This window comes from Vicugna pacos, chromosome 11 (genome assembly GCF_048564905.1).
Source record: "Vicugna pacos chromosome 11, VicPac4, whole genome shotgun sequence".
In the NCBI taxonomy this organism is placed as follows: domain Eukaryota; kingdom Metazoa; phylum Chordata; class Mammalia; order Artiodactyla; family Camelidae; genus Vicugna; species Vicugna pacos.
Window position 1 is genome coordinate 61,442,048 of NC_132997.1, and position 21,850 is coordinate 61,463,897.

The 21,850-nt window shown below is 35.0% G+C and overlaps 1 long non-coding RNA gene across 1 annotated transcript in view; it reads left to right on the plus strand.

Annotated features, from left to right (window-relative positions):
• Positions 1-21,850, plus strand: part of LOC116282438 (uncharacterized) — a 414,543-nt gene that overhangs the window by 259,781 nt on the left and 132,912 nt on the right. The window contains exon 3 of the long non-coding RNA XR_012077453.1: positions 21,148-21,207. This is a non-coding gene — a long non-coding RNA (uncharacterized lncRNA). The remainder of the gene's footprint in view (positions 1-21,147; positions 21,208-21,850) is intronic.

A 21,850-nucleotide genomic window follows, 5' to 3' on the forward strand; every position in this document is an offset into this window, starting at 1 on the left:
GGAGAGAAAAGATGAGGAAGAGGAGACCTGATGTTACGTACAGGAGGTCCTGACTATGACTAATAGGCCTATTTTTCTCAGTTCTGCTAAAAGAGTGTCTGTCACTTCCTTCTCCATCTCTTCTCTTTTTCTAAGAGCAAGATCAACAACTGCTTTCTCTTCATAAACTATCAGAGAAATTGCATTTAAAACACACCTTTGGAATCCTTTATTCTGCCCTTAAAAAAACGTTGCAAGTTTCCCCCTATAAATTCTCTCCTATATATAGTTCATGGCTGTGTGTTAAACAGAGTGCTTCGAATTTAGGAAGGAGAGAACAGTCTTTAACATGGTTTTGAAGAAGGTCAGTAACGAAGGCAGAATATTGTAAACTCCATAGAGTGTTCAGAATTAAATCAGTTGCTCTACTTGGCTTTATGATCTTATAAAATTTGCTTCCTCTCCTCTCAATTCTACTTTTAAGGGCAAATATGTGCTCTCAAAATGGACAGAAGAGGAAAACATTCTTACCATACTTGATTTTCTGCTCAGTGCAGGCAGATTCCTCTCTTCACTGGTTTGGGCATGATTTATTATATCTGTTGACTATGTACATCTTTGATATCTTATTTGAGTAGAAGTTTATTGTTGAGAATGGAACTCATATTTGACTCACATTTGTATCCCTTGCCAAGCACATACGATGTCTTTTAGGTAATTAGTATTGATACATTTTTAAAAAGAGTTTGATTTCCAAGCTGTACTAGCTTGCTTTAATTGCACTGTGGAGCAGCCTGATGATTTATCCAGTTACTATGAAAGCCTCAAATTCCATGATGATAGAACACTAAGGTGAGTATTACCAGTTCAGTTCCACAGTGTTGGTAGCACAATGTTGATCAATACAACATATTAGTAGATAATATTTAATTTAGAAAACTTCCTCTTGGGAATTGCATTGTATTGCTAAAGAGGTATAAGGCATCCAAAATAGTCCCACATTTATTTGGATTATCTAAAATTACATATGAGTTACATTTTTGGAGAAATTTGTGCCAGACATTGTTCAAAGTGTTTGGTATGATTTATACAATATTTAATCATGGTTTAATTATTTTTCTTGTAGAACTTCATGTGTTTACCATATAGATGAGATAATTTTTTTTGTTCTTGTTCTGTGTCTTTGTGTCCATTTTCTAAATCTGATGGAAAAAATGAGTACGTTTTAGCAGAATATGAGTATTTCTTCCTCAGTTTGAGGAACATAGGTGTCATTTAATTTTATACTTTAGTAAAAGTAAATGGCAGAATCTTTAAGTATCTAAAATTAATATACATAGTATAATAAATATATTTGGATACATATATACCTAAATACTAAAACTTAAAAAAATTTAAATGTTGCAGTAAATATTCATGTTCTGATAACATCCATCAATATGCTTGTGGAGCTAAATGGTAGTATTTATTTGTTTTGAACTGTAATGCTGAATGAATAAATTTACATTATGACTGTCATTTTCTAAAATGATGTAAGATGTTTAGGAAATTGGTAAAAAAAAAAAAAAAGGATACATTGTGCTTGAAAGAATCTTGTCAAAAATTAACTCCTGTGAGAATTCTAGTGATCTTAGGTTGAAATTGACTTAATAATAATAATGTACTTGTTTATTTTCATATGCATTAAATATGTATATTAGCCTGTGAAAATGTATACTATATTTATAATTTAAAAATTGATATGAATATGAAAATTATTTACAACTAAAATGATTTATTCCAATGTAGGAAAACATTTATCTGTGCAATTGAGAGATTTAAAAGTAGAGTGAATGACACATTTTTCATTAGGTTCTAGTCCCTGATCTCATGTAGAGATTGTTGATAAGCCATAGAAAACCAAATAGATTACAAGTTTTTACATGGTATAAGTCAGTGAAATTATAACAGATTTTATGTTAATATACAAGTGTTTCCAATGGCATTTATTTAGAATTTTTCTTGTAAACAGCACAAACCCATCTTGTAGTAGTTTAATCAAAATAGGAAATCTGTGAGGACCGTGGCATCTCAGTAAACAACATGGACTTAAATGTGGCTGGGATTTAGTAACAATTATACTCAATGATTTGTCCACCCTTGGGAACCTATTCATATTTCCTCTCTCCTCTTCGCCGTATTTGCTTTCATTTTATCTTACAATTAGGCCATTTTCATTTGTCAGTACTATGTGACAAAATACATAGTAGCTGATAGATCCCAAGGTTAATATTTCATGTCAGCCATTAGAAACAGAGTAGCTATCTTATCATCCTTGGGAATGAATTAATTGCTCCAGCTGGGCCAGGTGCTCACCTCAGACCAATATGTTATTGTCTGAAGTTTGGATCTTATTGAACCATGGTTGTTCCAGCTGCCATATAGCAATGACATGACTGTGGAGGGGGACAGTCCCCAAAGGAAGTAAGAATGTTGGTCAGATAATCTCAAGATTTCCAAAGAAAAGAATCCCTTGAAACCTCAGCATACATTCCTTTCTTTTATGTCTGATATGAAACATCACATAATATATTCCCATGTGTTCCAGATTGGGAAGTAGACAGTGAGATGGTGAATACTGTGTAAAAGTTTTAAATAGGGAATTCCCTTGAGATAAACACATATGGAAGGAAAAGAAGGGATGGAAGCACGATTGAGCAGAGAGAGAAGTGGTCTGAGTCTCAGTTTCATCAATGGCTCAGCTGACCCCGTGGGGTGCTCTATAGTTGTACTGGCATAAGGAGGGTTTTGAGGCTTGGGCTTTTATACCCATGTATTAATAACTCAGTGGATGTCAGCTGACCTAGGAAAGGAGCATATCCTGGGTCTGGGCAGCTGGCTTTAACTAAGGCAGTTTCTGAATAGGGTCCACAGCTGACGGCTGACTGCTTGTAGTACCCCCAATACCTGGGAGAATAAGTTGTTCATCTCTGAAGTGGGACCCGAGCAGGGAGCACAGCATACGTTATCTTCTTCACCTTGTGTTTCTTGGATACATTTTCTCATACCTGTAATATTCCAGGGTGTCTTTTCTCATGGACAAACATAGTAGAGAGATGACAGTGGGATGAATGGTGCCCTCCCTGATGAATATAGAATAGGGATTGATGTTCATCTTCCTCCTCTATTGTCAGTTCAAACGTGCTCTGACTCAGCCAGTATCTCTGCTGGCCTTAGTGGCTCAAGTGGTAGTGTGACTTAGACTACCTTGAGATGCCTGAGCCTCTAGTCAACACTCTCTTCTTAAGCTGTGGCTGCTATGCTTGTTATTTACCAACAAAATTGAATATGGGTACCAAGAGGCACCCAAGTGGGTCATTTGTGTTTAAAAATATTTCTCCCTGCTCCAATTACCTATGCTCATGATCTGTAAAATCAACCAAAATGACTACTCTTTACCTGCTGGGTTAGCACAAAGAGCCCAGGTAGCAACCATTTCTTACAGTTTAATGAAACTCTTGCTGTGTATTCTAGTTCTGTGACAGAACCTCCCAACAATACGGAGCCCAAATTCTGAGGATAAGAAGCACACATTCTCGAATAGGGATGATGGAAATGACAAAATGAGACCACTCCTCCTTCCACTTGTTGCTTCTCAGACTGATACATTTTTTTTTATAGGAGAATAACCATATGTAAAAATCTTCATTGAGTGCAAATCATATCCTGGAAGAAGGGACCGTATCCTTACAAGTAATCACTCTGAACTGATAGACAAGCTGTATGTACAACAGTTTGTTCCATCAGGTTGGCAGTTTCTGAGTGGTATGATATGTGATATAACCAGTTGATTCTGTTTTCCGTAGTGGCTGTGCCAGTTTACATACCGACCAACAATGTACAAGTGTTCCCTTTTCTCCACATCCTTGCCAAATTTGTTATTTGCATTCTTTTTGATGATAGCCATTTTGATAGATGTCAGGTGATATCTCATTGTGGTTTTGATTTGCATTTCTCTGATGATTAGTGATATTGAACATTTTTTCATCTGCCTATTGGCCACCTGTTTGTCTTCTGTGGAAAAAATGGCTATTCAGGTTTTCTTCCATTTTTTTAATTGAATTTTTTTTTGATGTTGAGTTGTATAAGCTGTTTATATGTTTTGAATATTAATCACTTATTGGTCATATCATTTGCAAATATTTTCTCCCATCCAGTAGGCTGTCTTTTCATTTTGTCTATGGTTTTCTTTGTTGTGCAAAAGCTTTTAAATTTAGTTAGGTCCCATTTGTTTATTTTTGCTTTTCTTTCCTTTGTCTGAGGAGACAGATCCAAAAACAATGGCTACAATTTATGTCAAAGGGTATTCTGCCTATGTTTTCTTCTAGGAGTTTTATGGTTTCTAGTCTTATGTTTAGGTCATTAATCCATTTTGAGTTTATTTTTGTATATGATGTTACAGATTGTTTAACATTCTTTTACATGTAGCTAGCTGTCTAGTTTTTCCAACACCACTTTTTGAAGAGGCTGTCATTTCTCCATTGTATATTCTTCCCTCCTTTGTTGTAGATTAATTGACTATACATTCATGGGTTTATTATTGGGCTCTCTTATTATGCTCCATTGATGTAAGCATCTGTTTTTGTGCCAGTACTATACTGTTTTGATTACTTTAGCTTTGGAGTATAGTCTGCTTCAGGGAGCATAGTATCTCCAGCTCTGTTCTTGGCTACTCGAGGTCTTTTGTGTTTCTATACACATTTTACCATTATGTGTTGTAGTTGTGTAAAAAATGCTATTGGTTTTTGATAGGGATTAGGTGGAATGTCTTCAGTAGTATGGCAATTTTAACAATATCCTTTCAGTCCATGAATATGGTGTGTGTCGTCTTCATTGTGTTTCATCAGTGTCTTAGAGTTTTCTATCTATATGTATTTTACCTTATTTCTAGGTATTTTTTATGCAATGGTAAATGGTATTTTTTCTTAATATATCTTTCTGATATTTTTGTTGTTAGGATATAGAAATGCAACATATTTCTGTATATTAATTCTGTATCCTGTAAGTTTACTGAATACACTGATGAGTTCTGGTAGTTTCTTGGTGGCTTCTTTAGGATTTTCCATGTATAGTATCATGTTATCTGGAAACAGTGACAGTTTTACTTTTTTCCTTTCCAATTTGGATCCCTTTTATTTCTCTTTCTTGTCTGATTGCGGTGGCTAAGACTTGTAGTACTGTGTTGAATAAAAGTGGTGAGAATGGGTATCCTTGTCTTGTTTCTTATCTTAGAGGAAATAATTTCAGCTTTTCACTGTTAAGTATGATGTTAGCTGTGGCTTGGGCTTGTCATATACGACTTTTATTATGTTGAGGTATGTTCCCTCTATACCCACTTTCTAGAGAGTTTCTATGATCAATGGATGTTAAGTTTTATCAAAAGATTTTCCTGCATCTGTTAAGATGATCAGATTATCTTTATTCTCTAGTTTGTTGATGTGGTGTATCACATTGATTTGTGGATATTGTACCATCATTGCATCTGTGGTATATGATCCCTTTAATGTGTTGTTGGATTCAATTTGTTGAGAATTTTTCTATCTTCGTCATTGATATTGGCCTGTAATTTTCTTATTTTGTGATATCTGTGTCTGATTTTAGTATCAGGATGATACTGGCCTCAAAGATAAATTTATCTATTTATCAATCTATGTATTATATACAAATACATATCATATACACAAATATATACTATATACACTATGTATTTTGTGTATATATACAAACACACACACACGGATACACACACTGTTGACCATTGAACAGCACAGGTTTGAACTGTACAGGTCCACTTATATATCAATTTTTTTCAATAGTAAATACTGTAGTACTGTATGATGCAAGGTTGGTTGAATCGTAAGATGTAGACCCATGAATACTGAAGAACTGCATGTTTGGAAGAATTGTGGATACAGGGACCAAATATAATTTATATGTGGCTTATCAACTGTGTGCATAGGGTCTACCCCTAACTCCTGTGTTGTTCAAGGGTCAACTGTACATACATATACATAGTTCAGTATTCTTCTTTTTGAAAGAATGTGTGTGAGATACATGTTTAGCTTCCTGTTACTGCTCTAAGAAATTACCATGACTTTAGTGGTTTAAACACAACACAAACTAATTTGCTTACAGCTCTGAAGGTCAAATATCTGAAATGCGTTTCAGTGTGCTAAAATCAAATTGTTGGCAGCGCTGTGCTCCTTCTGGAAACTCTAGGGCAGACTGTGTTTTTTCTTTCCCTTTTCCACCTTCTGGAGTTCACCTTCATTCTCTGCCTTGTAGATTCTTCCTCTATGTTTGATGCCCTCAAATGATGGCAGAGTCCCTTTGCCATGTCAGGTAACATTCACAGGTTTTTGTGATTAGGATGTGGATATTTGGGGGGGGGGGCAACCATTGTTTTGCCTACCACAGTATTCTTTCAGTGATGATCTGTGAGTGATGCATACTTTTGGTCATTTTCTAAAACTGCTTTTTCCTTAAGTCTTAGCATATACTCTAGCCCTCTTTATTGACAATAGTCTTCTGGCAGCACTTCTGGCATCTACTCTGCAGAAGAGTAGTTGGCTGTCTAATTGTTGTCGTTTATTGGAAATCTGCCTTTTCTTTCTAGTTACTTCTAAGGTTTTCCCTTTTCTTTAATATTCAGCATTTTCCCACAATGTGTCTAGGTATAGAGCATTTAAATATGTCCTGTTTGGGTCTTTTTGTCGTTTTTTTAGAACTATGGGTTCATGTTTTCAGTTAAAAAATAGTATCCGTTATTTCTTCAAATATAGACTACCACTAATTTTCTCTTTTTTTTGTTCCCTGATGCTAATTTTAAACATACATTATTGCTTTCAACCCTGTCAGGGCTTTGACTTTCTGAAGTATCCTTGAATTTACTAATTTAATTTCCAATTATATTTAATCAGCCATTTAATTCATTCTTTGAATTTTTAATTTTAATAGCTATAGCTAGTCTTTGTTTTTCAAACCAGCATTTTATATTTTAAAAGTTCTGTTTTCATGGTGTCTGTTCCTTCTCTTACCACTTTAACTAGTTTCTCCTTTCTTATTTTCTTATATATAATCACCATAAGATGGTTTTAATTTTTCAGGTTCTTACAGGTGTTAATTCTATCATTCACTTACTTGGTTTGTCAGTTAACTCTAATATTAGGCTGGTTTTATATGTAACTTAGGATTTTGTGTCTTCAACATCTTAATTTTTCTTCACACATTGTGCATTGACTCCTTACCATTTCTGCTCTAGCATTTATAACTTCATAGTTCTTAGAAGCACTATGTTTTATGCAAGGTCCCAAATCTATTCCTTTATCTCCTTCAGGCCTAAGGCCACATCTCTCCAAGTTAGAGTTTAACATTCATTTTTAGTCCTGTTTTATGTTCTGCTCTCTTGGGCCATGTCTTTTTTTTTTTAAACATTTTTTATTGAGTTATAATCATTTTACAATGTCGTTTCAAATTCCAGTATACAGCACAATTTTTCAGTTATACATGAACATATATATAGTCATTGTCACATTTTTTTCTCTGTGAGCTACCACAAGATCTTGTATATATTTCCCTGTGCTATATAGTATAATCTTGTTTATCTATTCTGCATTTTGAAATCCCAGTCTGTCCCTTCCCACCTCTGTCCCCCTTGGGAACCACAAGTTTGTATTCTATGTCTATGAGTCTGTTTCTGTTTTGTATTTATGCTTTGTTTGCTTGTTTGTTTTTTAGATTCCACATATGAGCGATCTCATATGGTATTTTTCTTTCTCTTTCTGGCTTACTTCACTTAGAATGACATTCTCCGGTAACATCCATGTTGCTGCAAATGGCGTTATGTTGTTGGTTTTTATGGCTGAATACTATTCCATTGTATAAATATACCACTTCTTCTTTATGCAGTCATCTGTTGATGGACATTGAGGCTGTTTCCATGTCTTGGCTATTGTAAATAGTGCTGCTATGAACATTGGGTTACAGGTGTCATTTTGAAGTAGGATTCCTTCTGGATATATGCCCAGGAGCGGGATTCCGGGTCATATGGTAAGTCTGTTCCTAGTCTTTTGAGGAATCTCCATACTGTTTTCCACAGTGGCTGCACCAAACTGCATTCCCACCAGCAGTGTAGGAGGGTTCCTTTTTCTCCACAGCCTCTCCAACATTTGTCATTTGTGGATTTTTGAATGATGGCCATTCTGACTGGTGTGAGACGATCTCTATTGTAGTTTTGATTTGCATTTCTCTGATAATTAGTGATATTGAGCATTTTTTCATGTGCCTATTGATCATTTGTATGTCTTCCTTGGAGAATTGCTTGTTTAGGTCTTCTGCCCATTTTTGGATTGAGTTGTTTGTTTTTTTCTTATTAAGTCATATGAGCTGCTTACATATCCTGGAGATCAAGCCTTTGTCAGTTTCATTTGAAAAATTTTCTCCCATTCCATAGGTTGTCGTTTTGTTTTATTTATGGTTTCCTTTGCTGTGCAGAAGCTTGTAAGTTTCATTAGGTCCCATTTGTTTATTCTTGCTTTTATTTCTATTGCTTGAGTAGACTGTTCTAGGAGAACATTCTTGAGATGTATGTCAGATAATATTTTGCCTGGATTTTCTTCTAGGAGGTTTATTGTATCTTGTCTTATGTTTAAGTCTTTGATCCATTTTGAGTTTATTTTTGTGTATGGTGTAAGGGAGTGTTCTAGCTTCGTGTCTTGCTTTTGGTTGCTGCTTACCATTCTTTCAGTTTTGTTTTGTTTTTGATTTGGGCATATGGAAATTATTTTTGAGCTTACTTCTTTGAGCAGAGTGATATTTTTATTGTTGATAACATATTTCATTGTGTTTTTATTTGACTTAGCAACAGAATTTTTAAATACTAACTTATTCTGGCATATTGGTGGGATTGTGTTTCTTTGAGAACTCTCTAATTTGCCAGTATCTCATTTAGTTTTTCTTTTAAGTATATATTTTTCTTGCTAATAATAAAAGGCAGTGTGACATAAGGGTGATAACTGTGAATATGTGGTTACCTTGTGACTATTGACAAGAACTCTTACGTATTTTGGATTTACGTGTTGGGGTCGTCATCAAAGTGTACTTAAAAACATGACATATGGGGGGCGGGGTAGAGGGTGGGAAGGGATAGACTGGGGTTTCAAAATTGTAGAATAGATAAACAAGATTACACTGTATAGCACAGGGAAATATACACAAAATGTTATGATAAATCACAGAGAAAAAAATGTGAAAAAAAAAAGAAATATTCTCTCAAATGACTTTCAAATGGCAGGCAAGATTTCTGTTGGCACTAGAAGACATATCCTAGCTGTTAACTACTTCAAGACATGTATCTTATGATACATGCACCCCAATGTTCACACCAGCAGTATTTACAACTGCCAAGACATGGAAGCAACCTAAATATCCATTGACAGATGACTGGATAAAGAAGTTGTGGTATATCTATACAATGGAAAACTACTCAGCCTTAAAAAAGAATAAAATAATGCCCTTTGCAGCAACATGGATAGACCCAGAGATTGTCATTCTAAGTGAAGCCAGAAAGAGAAAGAAAAATATGATATGTGGAATCTAAAAAAAAAAAAGAAAAGAAAAGGACACTATGAACTCATCTAAAAAACAGAAATAGACTTGCAGACATAGTAAACAATCTTATGGTTACCAGGGAAAGGGGGTGGGAAGGGATAAATTTGGGAGTTAGAGATTTGCAAATGTTAGCCACTATACATAAAAAGATTTTTAAAAAGTTTCTTCTGTATAGCACAGGGAACTATATTAAATATCTTATAATAACCTTTAATGGAAAAGAATATGGAAATGAATATATGTATATATATGCATGACTGGGACATTGTGCTGTATACCAGACACTGTAACTGACTGACACATTGTAACTTCAATTAAAAAAAAAAAGGACATGTATCTTAAGAGTTTAAAAAAAAAATGACATATGTTTTAGAGATTGAATTTTGACTTCAGAAATTTTAAAGCTGTCATTTAACTTAAAATGTTGAGTTGCTAGCTCTGTGAATATGTATATTGATTATTTAATTTTATAATAATAAGGCAAAAATTATCCTAACTATAATATATAATTGATAAGAAGGAAGCTAAAGATTAGGAAGGGTCTGTTGAAATATTGTGATGTTGTATAACTTTTTTGCCCATTAAATTTGATTTTAAAATGTTAATGAAATATCTTTCCAATAACCTAGACCAGCTTCCAATTATTTCACACTGCTCAGAAATTTTGATCAGAGGCTTTTATGTCCTCTGGCCTCTTCTCTCTCCATTTGTCCTCAGTCATTAAAACTCTTCTAACTGGCTATTTGACAATGAAACAAAACTGAGTTACATTTCCTGAGTGTCAATCAAAATAACCTGTAGCTAAATTGGTAACTTAATAGTTTTGTAAAATATTAACTCTTAACGGGAAAGAAAATATTTTTCTGCTGATGAAATTGAGCATGAATAGGAACTCAATTTTCTCACATACATACGGACATGTGAATTGATATAACACAAAGCACATACAGTTTTGTGAAAGACAACCCAGAAGTGCTTTTGTCCTTCTCAATTTGTCTGTTTTAGTTCATAATATTGATGTTAGTTTTCGCCTTATCTCTTCATGTAATCAGTACATTTGAAAGATATATTTTAACAGAAGTAGTGCCCTTCTGTACAAGCTTCAGCTTGTTCATAATTTCCCTTTGATATTCAAGCTGCATACACTTAGCTGCTGAAAGATGAGAGATGACTACAAGATTAAAAATAACTTGGTAGACATTTTCATTATGTATTGAAGATAATAGTTATTTGTTGCACATTGTTATAAAGTGCTGCTACATATAATTCCCCTTTTTTATTTGTCAAAGTAAAATGTGATGACACAACATTCTTGATTGTGCAACCCTAAAAGTCCAGACAAATGTAAATGAAAAAAATGATCAATTTTATAATTTTTTTTAACACAGCTGGAATAGTAGTTCAGGGGTGCATATTAAATGTGGATTTCTGGGTCCTAAACTCAGATTCTGATTGAGTGGTTAGGGAGTAATGCCTCAGCATCTATTTTTTTTTTAAAGCTTTCCCAACTACACAGCATCAAATATAATGTTTCTAATTCAGGGTTTCTCAAAATTTTGGATTGCTTCAGAATCACTATAAAAATAAAAGAAATAGAGATGAATGGATCCTATAAAAATCTGTTGATCAGAATCTCTGGGCTTAGAATACAGATAGCACTTTTTATTTACAGTATTTATGGATATTTCTCGATGTCCACTAAAGTTTGAGAACCATTTATTTAATAATAATCAATCTAATTTAGCCTCACCAGAGCCTTGATTTCAGCCTACCTAAGGTGATAAAAACTTTCCATCGATGCTTGTTTAATCTGTGTGCCTTTAGTTGCTAGAAAATATGCCTTTATATTATACCAACTTACATCTACGTGTATATATTTGTATGTCTGTAGATGTCTATGTTTGCATGTGACAGATTATTATATATAGATTATTGTGTGTTATTATAGATTATTATATATACATATAATCTGTCTTTTTTACCTATTAGGACTACATCTACCCCTTAAAGTAAATCTGAGACATATGAAGGAATTATCTCAGTTAAAATCTTCTTTTTATCATATAGAAATAAGGGTGTTCTCTTTTCTGTAAAGGAATTATGCAGTTATAAAACCTGCTTGTTTGTCTTTTAACAATGATGAAAGAACCTAATGTACCCAGTTTCAAGTATATAGCTTAGGTGTTTTAAAATTCGTTTATTGTTTTCCAGGAAGATTAAACCATTGAATGGTGAACAATCATTTTTATCACTTCTTCCCTTTCCATAAAAATTGTTTAAAGACAGAGTCTTTTGGCTTTTGGCTGTTAGGCAACTAACATATTTCTAAATAAGTACTCACTTAAGGATAAAAAAATCAGTTTTTGTTGGTTCCAATTGCTGTAATAAGAGTTTCAATTTTGTCTTCCGGAATTAAAAAAAAAAAAAGAATAAGGATTGATATTGTTTACCTATATGTGAGAGTTAATTGTCAGCTAAAATGTAAAAGCCAGTCTTAATTCAAAGGTCTCATAAAAACAGATGCTGCACTGAATTTGTCTCATAGGCTATAGTTTGCCAACCCCTACTATGGAGACGTGAAAAAACCCTATGGGCCATAGTTTGTGGCGTCTTGAGGTAACCTAAGAAAGATTTTCCACTTGGAAATATTTATTTGTTTTTAAAAAAGGAGGAGGATGAGGAGAGTATATAACAGATAACCTAAATGACCAGCAAAGCCTAAAATAGTTATTTTCTGGTTCTTTGTAGAAAAAAATTTGCCAAGCCCTGTTCTACAATATATTTTTCTATTTTTTTGTATGTCAGGTGGGATTTGTCAGGACATTGTGAATGACATGTAGTGTGTTTTGTTGTAGTCCTTTGGAGAAGCGTTGATTATTGTTGTTTCATTAGGCAGTAACATGGTTGGACTTCAACTGTAAATTCTGTGTTTTGGGCAACACGTCAAATATCAATTCAGTTTAACTTAGCTGGATGCTATCCCATGTTCACAAAATTCTTAGTCAGCGAAGGTTTATAGTATTTATGCACAAAATTTGGGGCTCTCTGATTCATTTCTTTCTGGGACTCTCCCTTTACTTTTCAGCCACTGAAGAGTTAATTTAAACACTGACCTTTGTTTTCTTCATATCTGAAAATAAAAGGTGTTCTATCAGGGTTTTAATGACTCTGTGTAGCTGCTGACCCTGTAGCTCTCAGGCAAAACACTGCAAAAACATGGAACACCTATGATGTTAATCCTTTTTTAAAGTTTTTATACCTCCAGATTTATTGAGATATAGTTGATATCTTAACATTGTTTAAGTTTAGGGTATACAGTGTGTTGATTTGATACATTTATAAATTGCAAAATGATTATCATTATACTATTGGCTACCACCTACATCTCATCACGTAATTACCATTTCCTTTTTGTGGTGAGAAAACTTAAAGCTATATTCTCTTAGCAACATTCAAGTATATTATACATTATTATTAGCTTAATCATTATGTGTACATTGGATCCCCATACTTATTAATCCTATAACTGGAACTTCATACCTTTTGGCCAGTATCTCCCTATTTTCCTCACCACCAACCCCTGGTAACCACAACTCTTTTTTCAGTTTGTCTTGTTAAGATTCCACATATGTTTCATCATACAGTATTTGCGTTGTTTTCTCTGATTTATTTCACTTAGCATAATGCCCTCAAGTTCTGTTCAAGTTGTTGCAAATGGCAGGATTTCTTTCTTTCACATAGCTGAATAATTATTTACATGTAATTCACATCTTCTTTGTCCTTTCATGTGTTGATGATGTTGTTTCCATGTCTTGACTGTTAGGAGTAGTGCTGTGAAGAACATGGTAGTGTAAATATCTCTCTTTAAGGTCCTGATTTAACTTTCTTTGGCTACATACCCGGTAGTGGGATTGCTGGATCTTATGGTAGTTCTATTTTTTTAATTTTTGAGGATCCTTCATATTGTTAACCATAATGGTTATACCAACTTGCATCCCCACCAATGGTCCAGGAGGGTTTCCTTTTCTCGACACCATAGCCAACACTTGTTATCTCTTTTGTTAATAGCTATTCTTACTGGTGTGAGGTGGTATCTCATTATGGCTTTGATTTGCATTTCCCTGATGATTAGTGGTGTTGAACACCTTTTCATGTACCTGTTGGTCAAGTGTATGTCTTTGGAAAACTGTCTGTTCAATTCCCCTGCCCAAGTTTTTAATTGGATTATTAGAGTTTTTTTTATTTGTCTTTTTTTTTTTTGCTTTTCTGATACATGAGTTCTTTACATAATTTGGATATTAACCCCTTATCATATATATATGATTTGTAAGTATTCTTTACCATTCCATAGTTTGCCTTTTGATTTTTCTGATTTGTTTCTTTTGCTGTGCAGAAGCCTTTTAATTTGATGTAATTCTACTTCTTTATTTTTGCTTTTGTTGCTTGTGTTTTTGCTGTCATAACAAGGAAATCTTGAGAATATCAAGGAGCTTTCCCCTATGTTTTCTTCTAGGAGTTGTACAGTTTCAGTTCTTAAATTTAAGTTTTTAATTCATTCATTTTGTGAGTGGTGTGAGATGGAGGTCCAATTTGGTTCCTGTGCATGTAGTTACTTAGTTTTCCTGACACCATATTGAAGAGGTTATCCTTCCCCTATTTAGGGTTCCTGGCTCCCTTGTCAAATGTTAGTTTACCATATTTGTAGGGATTTATTTCTGGGTTCCATTGGAATATTTGGTCTAGGTGTCTATTTTTATGGGAATATCACACTCTTTTGATCACTATAGCTTTGTAGTATAGTTTGAAATCAAGAAGTGTGATGCCTCTGGCTTGTTCTTCTTTCTTAGGAGTGCTTTGATAATTTGTGGTCTTTTATGGATCCATACAAATTTTAGAATTTTTTTTCTATTTTTGTGAAAAATACCTTGGGAATTTTGATAGGGATTGTATTGAATCTATAGATGATTTTGGGTAATATGGACATTTTAACAATATTATTTCTTCTGATCCATGAGCAGGGGATATCTTTCCATTCGTTTGGGTCGTCTTTGTTTTCTTTCATCATAGTCTTGTAGTTTTCAGTGCACTGGTCTTTACCTTCTTGGTTAGATTTATTCCTAAGTATTTTTATTGGTTTTGATGCTGTTTGAATGGGATGGTTTTCTTTATTTCTTTTTCAGATATTTTGTTGTTCATTCTTCTTTCAAGTTTTGATTCTTCTCCAGAATCTGTCTTTTGTTAGTCCCAGGGCTTTCAGGTAGTTTTTTTTTTAATTATAATACACAGTTCTTAATAGTTATTATTTTCAGGATAATTAATCCAGTAGAAGGATTTTGTGCCATATTAGAAGTGGAAAATATTTTTGTTTTTTGATACCCTTTATTCATTTAAATATTCTTTTATCTTGGTTTCTTCATTTTTTGGTCCAGCTTACATATTATTGCTGATATATTATCTTTTAGCTGTGGTGTCTTCTGTGGGTGTAGTGTCTTTACTCAACCCAAGATGCAACAGGTTTCATTCCAAGTTAAGAAAGGGTATAGGAAAGAAGGTGTATCAGGAATTCACTCTTTCTTTGAAATTATTTGTTTCTAAATGGTTTAAATATTATTCTTGGGGGAGAGATAATTTTACTACCTCAGATGTATATTTCCATACCATAGAAGTGGATATTTCCATGATTCTGATGCATGCTTCATCATTTATGTTCCTCTGGACTTAAGGTTTTCAAAAACAATAAATATTCTTATGTATGTCACTCAATATTTAAATTTTTAAAATATAGATTAATTATGCTACTTTGAAGTTTTCTGTTTTTATATTTTATTATAAATGGAAATGGAGGCTTTAATATGGTTTATACTTGATGTTAGCTTTCAGGCTGACAAAGTTTTTCCTATGTGCATACTTTAAACAATTAGACTTTGATATCAGATAGATTGGGTCAAAAATCTCAGCTCTGCCTCTTTGTAGCTAAGTAGCTTTGGGCAGTTGATCCCCTAGAGTTTCACTTTCAGTCTTTCAAAAGGTTATTGTGAAAACTGAATGTGTTAAAATATGTTGTGTCTATCATAGTACTTTTTATACAGTAAATTTTAAGGAATGGAGACTTACTTTTTATCAATGTATATTTTATTGAGAATATAAAAGATGGAATTCCTGGAATGTTTGCTCTTAGCATTATCTTCCCAGAAGTCTCCAATAAATACTCCTTTCTTAAAATAAAATGAAAATATGGATCATTTAAAACAAATTCATAATGGCAGAATATTATGTATTCCAGGGCATGAAAAAAAGGAATGAAATAATTTTTAGGTCTTAAACAGTTTAAGTTTTCTTGCGGTGACAGCCCAACATATAGAAAAGGGAACGTTTATGCTTATGCAGTGATATTATGTATTCTAAGAAGATATCAAGGGAAAGGTTTAGTTATTAATATAGACAGTCTGATTAAATACTTGGTACTGAAATTGCAATAGCATCTACTGCTTATAATGTAAAATGCATTTTCCAGAAGACTTACTACCAGATTTTAGAAGACATGGAATTTACAAAATGTCCCTTTGGAGAGATAGTAAATTACAAAGAGAATTTGACATTTTATTAATCCATTCCCCAATCACTGGCTTCCATCTCAACTCATCATGGAATGTTACTTGGTCAGATTTGTAGGAAGTTAAGCACAAGCTTTTCAAAAAGCCTGTTTACATATAATAATAATTTTGGTTTGATTATTAAAATGCTTTATAAATCTTTAATAATAAAACATATTACTCAAAACATTTTGTCTGACATTTAATTTTATGAATAAAGGTAAAGCCCAGTAAATTAGACTTTTGGCCTGGTTAAAGCATTTAAAACAATAACATTATCTTCAAAATACCACCGTTTTTGCTAGAAAATTTAAGAAAAGCCATTAATGACCTGAATTCTAGGAAAAATATGGTAGACTTATATATCGCCTATTGACTAATGAATAGCTGGCAGTTATTATTAGAACCAAAATACCCAAATTTGAAATGTACATGGTAATCGGCCAAAGAGATGTGTACTGATTGATGGCTGTTGTTGTACCTGTCTTTTCTAGTAGTTTCAAATTAAAATGTTTCTCCATGTTTAAATGTTTATCATTTAGTGATTACTGTATCATAGCATTAATTGTTCTAAATAGTAAAAAGCCATAGTGTCTACAAAGGTTTGTAAAAACATAAGTAATTTCCAGTAATTACGAGAATAAAAAAATGGCCTGACTAACCTAGACAAGAAATTACTTCTGCTTATTTGAATGTTGTAGCAATTAAGCCAGGGCAAATCAGCTGTCAGCAGAGGTACTGCTTTCTAGACAAAAGGTACCATGACTTCATGTGCTTGTGGTGGCTAAATAGTGGCCTCTCAAATAAGTTCATGTAAGATGGCAGTGTAGGAAAGACCAGGAGCTCACTTCCTACCATGGGAACACAAAATTACAGCTATTTACAGAGCGACTAATAATGAGAAAGACCGGAAGACTAGGAGATTTTCTGCAACTAAAGATAAAAAGAAGAAACCATAAGACACGTAGGAGGGGTGGAGACACGGTATAGTCAAAACCCACACTGACCCCACAAGTGGGAAGATAATTACAATTGCAGAGGTTCTCCCCAAATAGCGAGGAGTCTGACCCTCATGATGGGCTCTCCAGCCCAGAGGTCCTGTACTTGGAAGACAGACCCCCAGAATGTTTGGCTTTGAAGGCCAGTGAGGCTTACTTTTGGAGAGCCAGAGGGCTGTGAAAAATAGAGTCTACTCTTAAAGGATGCACACAGAATCTCACGTGCTCTGGGATGGACCCAGAGCAGAAGCAGTAATTTGAAAGGAGCATGAGTCAGACCCATCTGCTGATCTTGGAGAGCCTCCTGGAGAGGGAGGAAGCAACTACAGCTTACCCTGAAGACACAGACACTGACAGCAGCCAATTTGGGGAACTTCTTATACTAGGAGGCCTCTAGTGCTGTCAAGCACCATTTTGGAATCCTTCAAATTGATTATCACCAGGACCCAGCCCCTCATGTGAGCTTGTTAGCACCAGTACTGAGATGCCTCAGGCCAAGCCAAGCAACTAATTGGACAGGGACACAGTCCCACCTATCAGCAGGTCGGCTACCATAAGGCGCCCAGAGCTGCCCCAGGACACAGCCCTATCCACCAGAGAAATCAGGACCCAGTCTCAGAAACCAGTTCACTAACATCCCAGGATTCCCAAGTCCCTGCAGCCAGAGACCCCAGGACCTAGCTCCACCTGGCAGTGAGCCAGCACTAGCCCTGGCTACTCTTGGCCTTGGCCCCACTCAGCAGCAGGCTGACCTAGCTCCAGGAATCCCAGATCCTGCAGCCAGAGACACTGGGATGTGATTCTGCCTGTGAGTGGGTTGGTGCTAGCCCCAGCAGCCAGCTTCACCATTCTGTGAATTCAAATCAGCCCTGTATCACGTGTGACATGTCCCTGCCCGCCACTCGGCAGAAAATAGGACCTCCACAGCCCCACAGACTGTCAGGAGCCTGCCCAACCACCAGCTTGCCAGGACCAGCCCTGGAACCTCCCCCTGGGCCCTAGACACACCCACCAGCAGGCTGACAACAGGTCTGAGACATTGTGGGCCCCACAGCCAATTGCCCCAGGGTTCAGATCTACTCACCAGCTAACCTGTATCAGCTTTGGGAACCTTGGCACCACAATCATTGACTGTAGAATGTGGCCCAGCCTACCAGTGAGTCTGCACTACCCCAGGAACCTCCTGGATTCTGTAGTCAGCCACCTCATGTTGTGGCCAAGCCCACCAGTGACTCACAGCCTCCACACAAGGCAGGAACTAGCTACCAACTAGACTGTGGGCCAGCCACACTTACAATCCTGCCCACGATGGTCAGCACATCACAACAGAAGAACCCACCCACCACAACAGAAGGACCCAGCCCACACAGAGGGCACACTTAGAGCTTATAATGCCGGTGACCACAGGGTAGTGCACTGCTGCAGTGCATTGATTGTCTCCTACAAAAGTCCTCTTCTCCAAGCTCAGGAAACATAACGAAGTTACCAAATATATAGGAAAAAAAATCTCAACAAATTAGGCCAAATAAGGCAACAGAGGACTATGTTCCCAAAAAGGACAAGATAAAACCCCAGAAGAAGGACTAAGTGAAGTGGAAATAGGAAATCTACCCAATATAGATTTCAAAGTAATGATCATAAAAATGTTCAAAGACTCAGGAGATGATTAGATGAACAAAATGAGAACTTGGAAGTTTTTAAGATAGAAATTATAAAGGAGACTCAGAGATGAAGTATAAGCATTTTTAAAAACATTTAAATAAAAAATACCCTAAAAAGAATCAACAGTAGATTAGATGATACAGAGGAAGGAAGGGATCAGTGAACTGGGAAGAAGAATAGGAAATCACTGACTCTGAAGAAAAAAGGGAACAAAGAAATGAAGACAGTGTAAGAGACTTCTGGGACAACATCAACCATATTAGAATTCACATTATAGGGGTCCCAGAAGGAGAAAAGAGAGAAAAAGGGGCAGAGAACATATAGATGAAAACTTTCCTAACTAGGGAAAGGGAACAAAACATCTAAGTATAGAAAGTACAGAGAACCCCAAGCAAGATCACCACAAAGAAGGTCACACCAAGACATGCTGTAATCAAAATCACAAAAATTAAAGACAAAGAGAAAATCTTAAAGGCAGCAAGGGAAAATCAACAAGCTACATACAAGGGAACTCCCATGAGACAGTCAGCAGACTTTTTAGTAGACACCCTAGAGGCTACAAGTGAGTGGCATGATATATTGAAATTGGTGAAAGGGAAAACCCTACAACTGAGAATACTCTACCTGGCAAGGCTTTCATTTAGGTTTGATGGAGAGATCGGAAGTTTTACAGGCAAGCAAAAGCTAGTAGACCAAAAACAGCACCACCAAAAATACTGTGGAGAATCAAAAAACAAAACAAAACAAAACAACTCATGTGGGGACTGTATTTTCTCTCTCACATCCTGTCTATCACAAGTCCTAAAGATGGAATAGGTATCCTTCTTTATTAAAATTACCTCTTTCCAACAATTTTCTGTCTCCTTCAAAAATCGTGACTACTTTGGAGAATATGCTTCATGTAGTTTAAGGCTAGTTACTACAAATCTCACAATTATACCTCCTTCTTTACTGAAGATTTTTTACCTCTTATTTCATAATCTTCTTTTCCACCTTTTTCCTTTATTATTTATTAGGACTTCGACATCCACATAAATATCCCTCCAGTTCCCTGGACTCTTCCCTCATCTTTCAGTATAACTTTTTTTTCCACTCCACCTCCTTCTCCCTCTCCCATAATCATATCTTAAATGTCATCATTTTCAATATCTGCCTGAGCTCTGAAATCTCAGTTTCAAACAGTTCCAATCCTCCTATTCACTTAGTTTAGCATCAGCACTAACAAATATGACCTTGTCAAATCAGACTTACTACTTAATACCAATATCATTGGTCATAATCCTGATGCAACCTATAAAAAGGAGTGATTTGTGTGTTTCTCACAGTGATTCAAATAGGCATTATTTGACAAAGTTTACCAAGTGGGAATCAGATGACTAATTTCATAGTTTATTTCCCCCATCTGCTCAGAGGCCTCTAATTAAGTACCTTTTCCAGCCATTTCACTTCACAGGGCACCTTGGTTTGGACTTAATATTGGACAAAATAACATTAAATTCTGTTTAAACACCTCCTATAGAGCCTAGAATGGAATGTTTGCTCAGCAGTTATTTATTGAGTATCTGTTGAGCATTTTTTTACTACCTTAGGATTCATTTCTGTACTGTATTTCTGATAGGAAGTGATGGGATAAATTAAGCTACCACTATCTGATTATTAATTTCAGGTATCAAACTTTTTTTTTACTGCAACTGATCTCATGCAGAGAATGAGCCAATTGTATTGGAATTTGGCTAGTTGAGAAAAAAATTGGAGAGAGACTTCAGGTGATTTCCAGAAATCTTTTAATAAGATTATATAGATGACTGTCAAGTAACATTCTTAAGTGTAAGAAAAACCTCTGGTAAATAATTTACCTCTGGTAAATAATGTAATTAATTTAATAATTTAATAGTTGTCCTGAATTACCTATAAAACAACAAAGAGGTGAAACTACTCTGGGTAAAGCTAACTCAATTGCATACATTTCAAATCATATACATATTCTAGTCACAAGGCTTACCACTGCACTGCATGGGGTGGGTATACCTAAGAATAATAGAAGTTAGCTAGCTGAGATAGTTCTTTGAATATGTTTTCCTCTCCATGGGCTAAATAATTATTTTCTTGAAAACAGAATATATTGTATTTGTACAGCAATTGAGGTATACATTCCCTGTGGTTTTTATTAAGCACTAAATGGGAAACAGTTTTAGTTTGACTCACCAAAAAATTGCTTTACAGACTTTAACCAAAGACACTGCATTTCTTTATTTTTATTCCTCTAGGCAGTGAACTTCAGGCAGCACAAAGCAGGATGAATGACAGAGCCATGGAATGTAGCTGAGGTAAGAATTACATAATTGCAGTTCACACAGATAACATTTTCCTGAACTGCCATTACCTCTCACAATTGATACCCAGCATTTCTGAAATTCTCCTTCATTTTTATCTGCTGACGGGCTATGGCCAAATTCAGAGAAACGTATGGTTGAGAGTTGAAAAGATATTTTAGAAATGAATCAGTCTTGCTTTGATTTGCAATTCTACCGTATGAACAATTCAAAAGATTCTCTTTCCCTGTATTTTCTACCACTCAATAGATAAATAAAGGTTAGTTTTGATTAAATTGTTTTAATTACACAATACTCTTTTTTTTGAGCTTAGGATAATTTTAATAATATTTGCAGGATAGTGAAAACAAATGGATTTGTAGCTGGAAAAATTTTAGTAGTAGAATAATGAAAGAATTGAAGAGGTACAAGTAGAAGGGATTTTCTTTCTGTCTCAAAAACTAAAGTACAGAATGGATGTTATACTATAAATTGAGAAATCATGCTATTTCCATTTTGCTTTTTTTGTCTCTATTACAACACTAAATAAATTGGTATATGGTCCTCATACCTGCAGGCAAAAAATATGAATTGGTGATAAATAATGCTTCTTTAGACAAACTTAATCATGATTCCTCATTATTTGTTAATTCTGCTG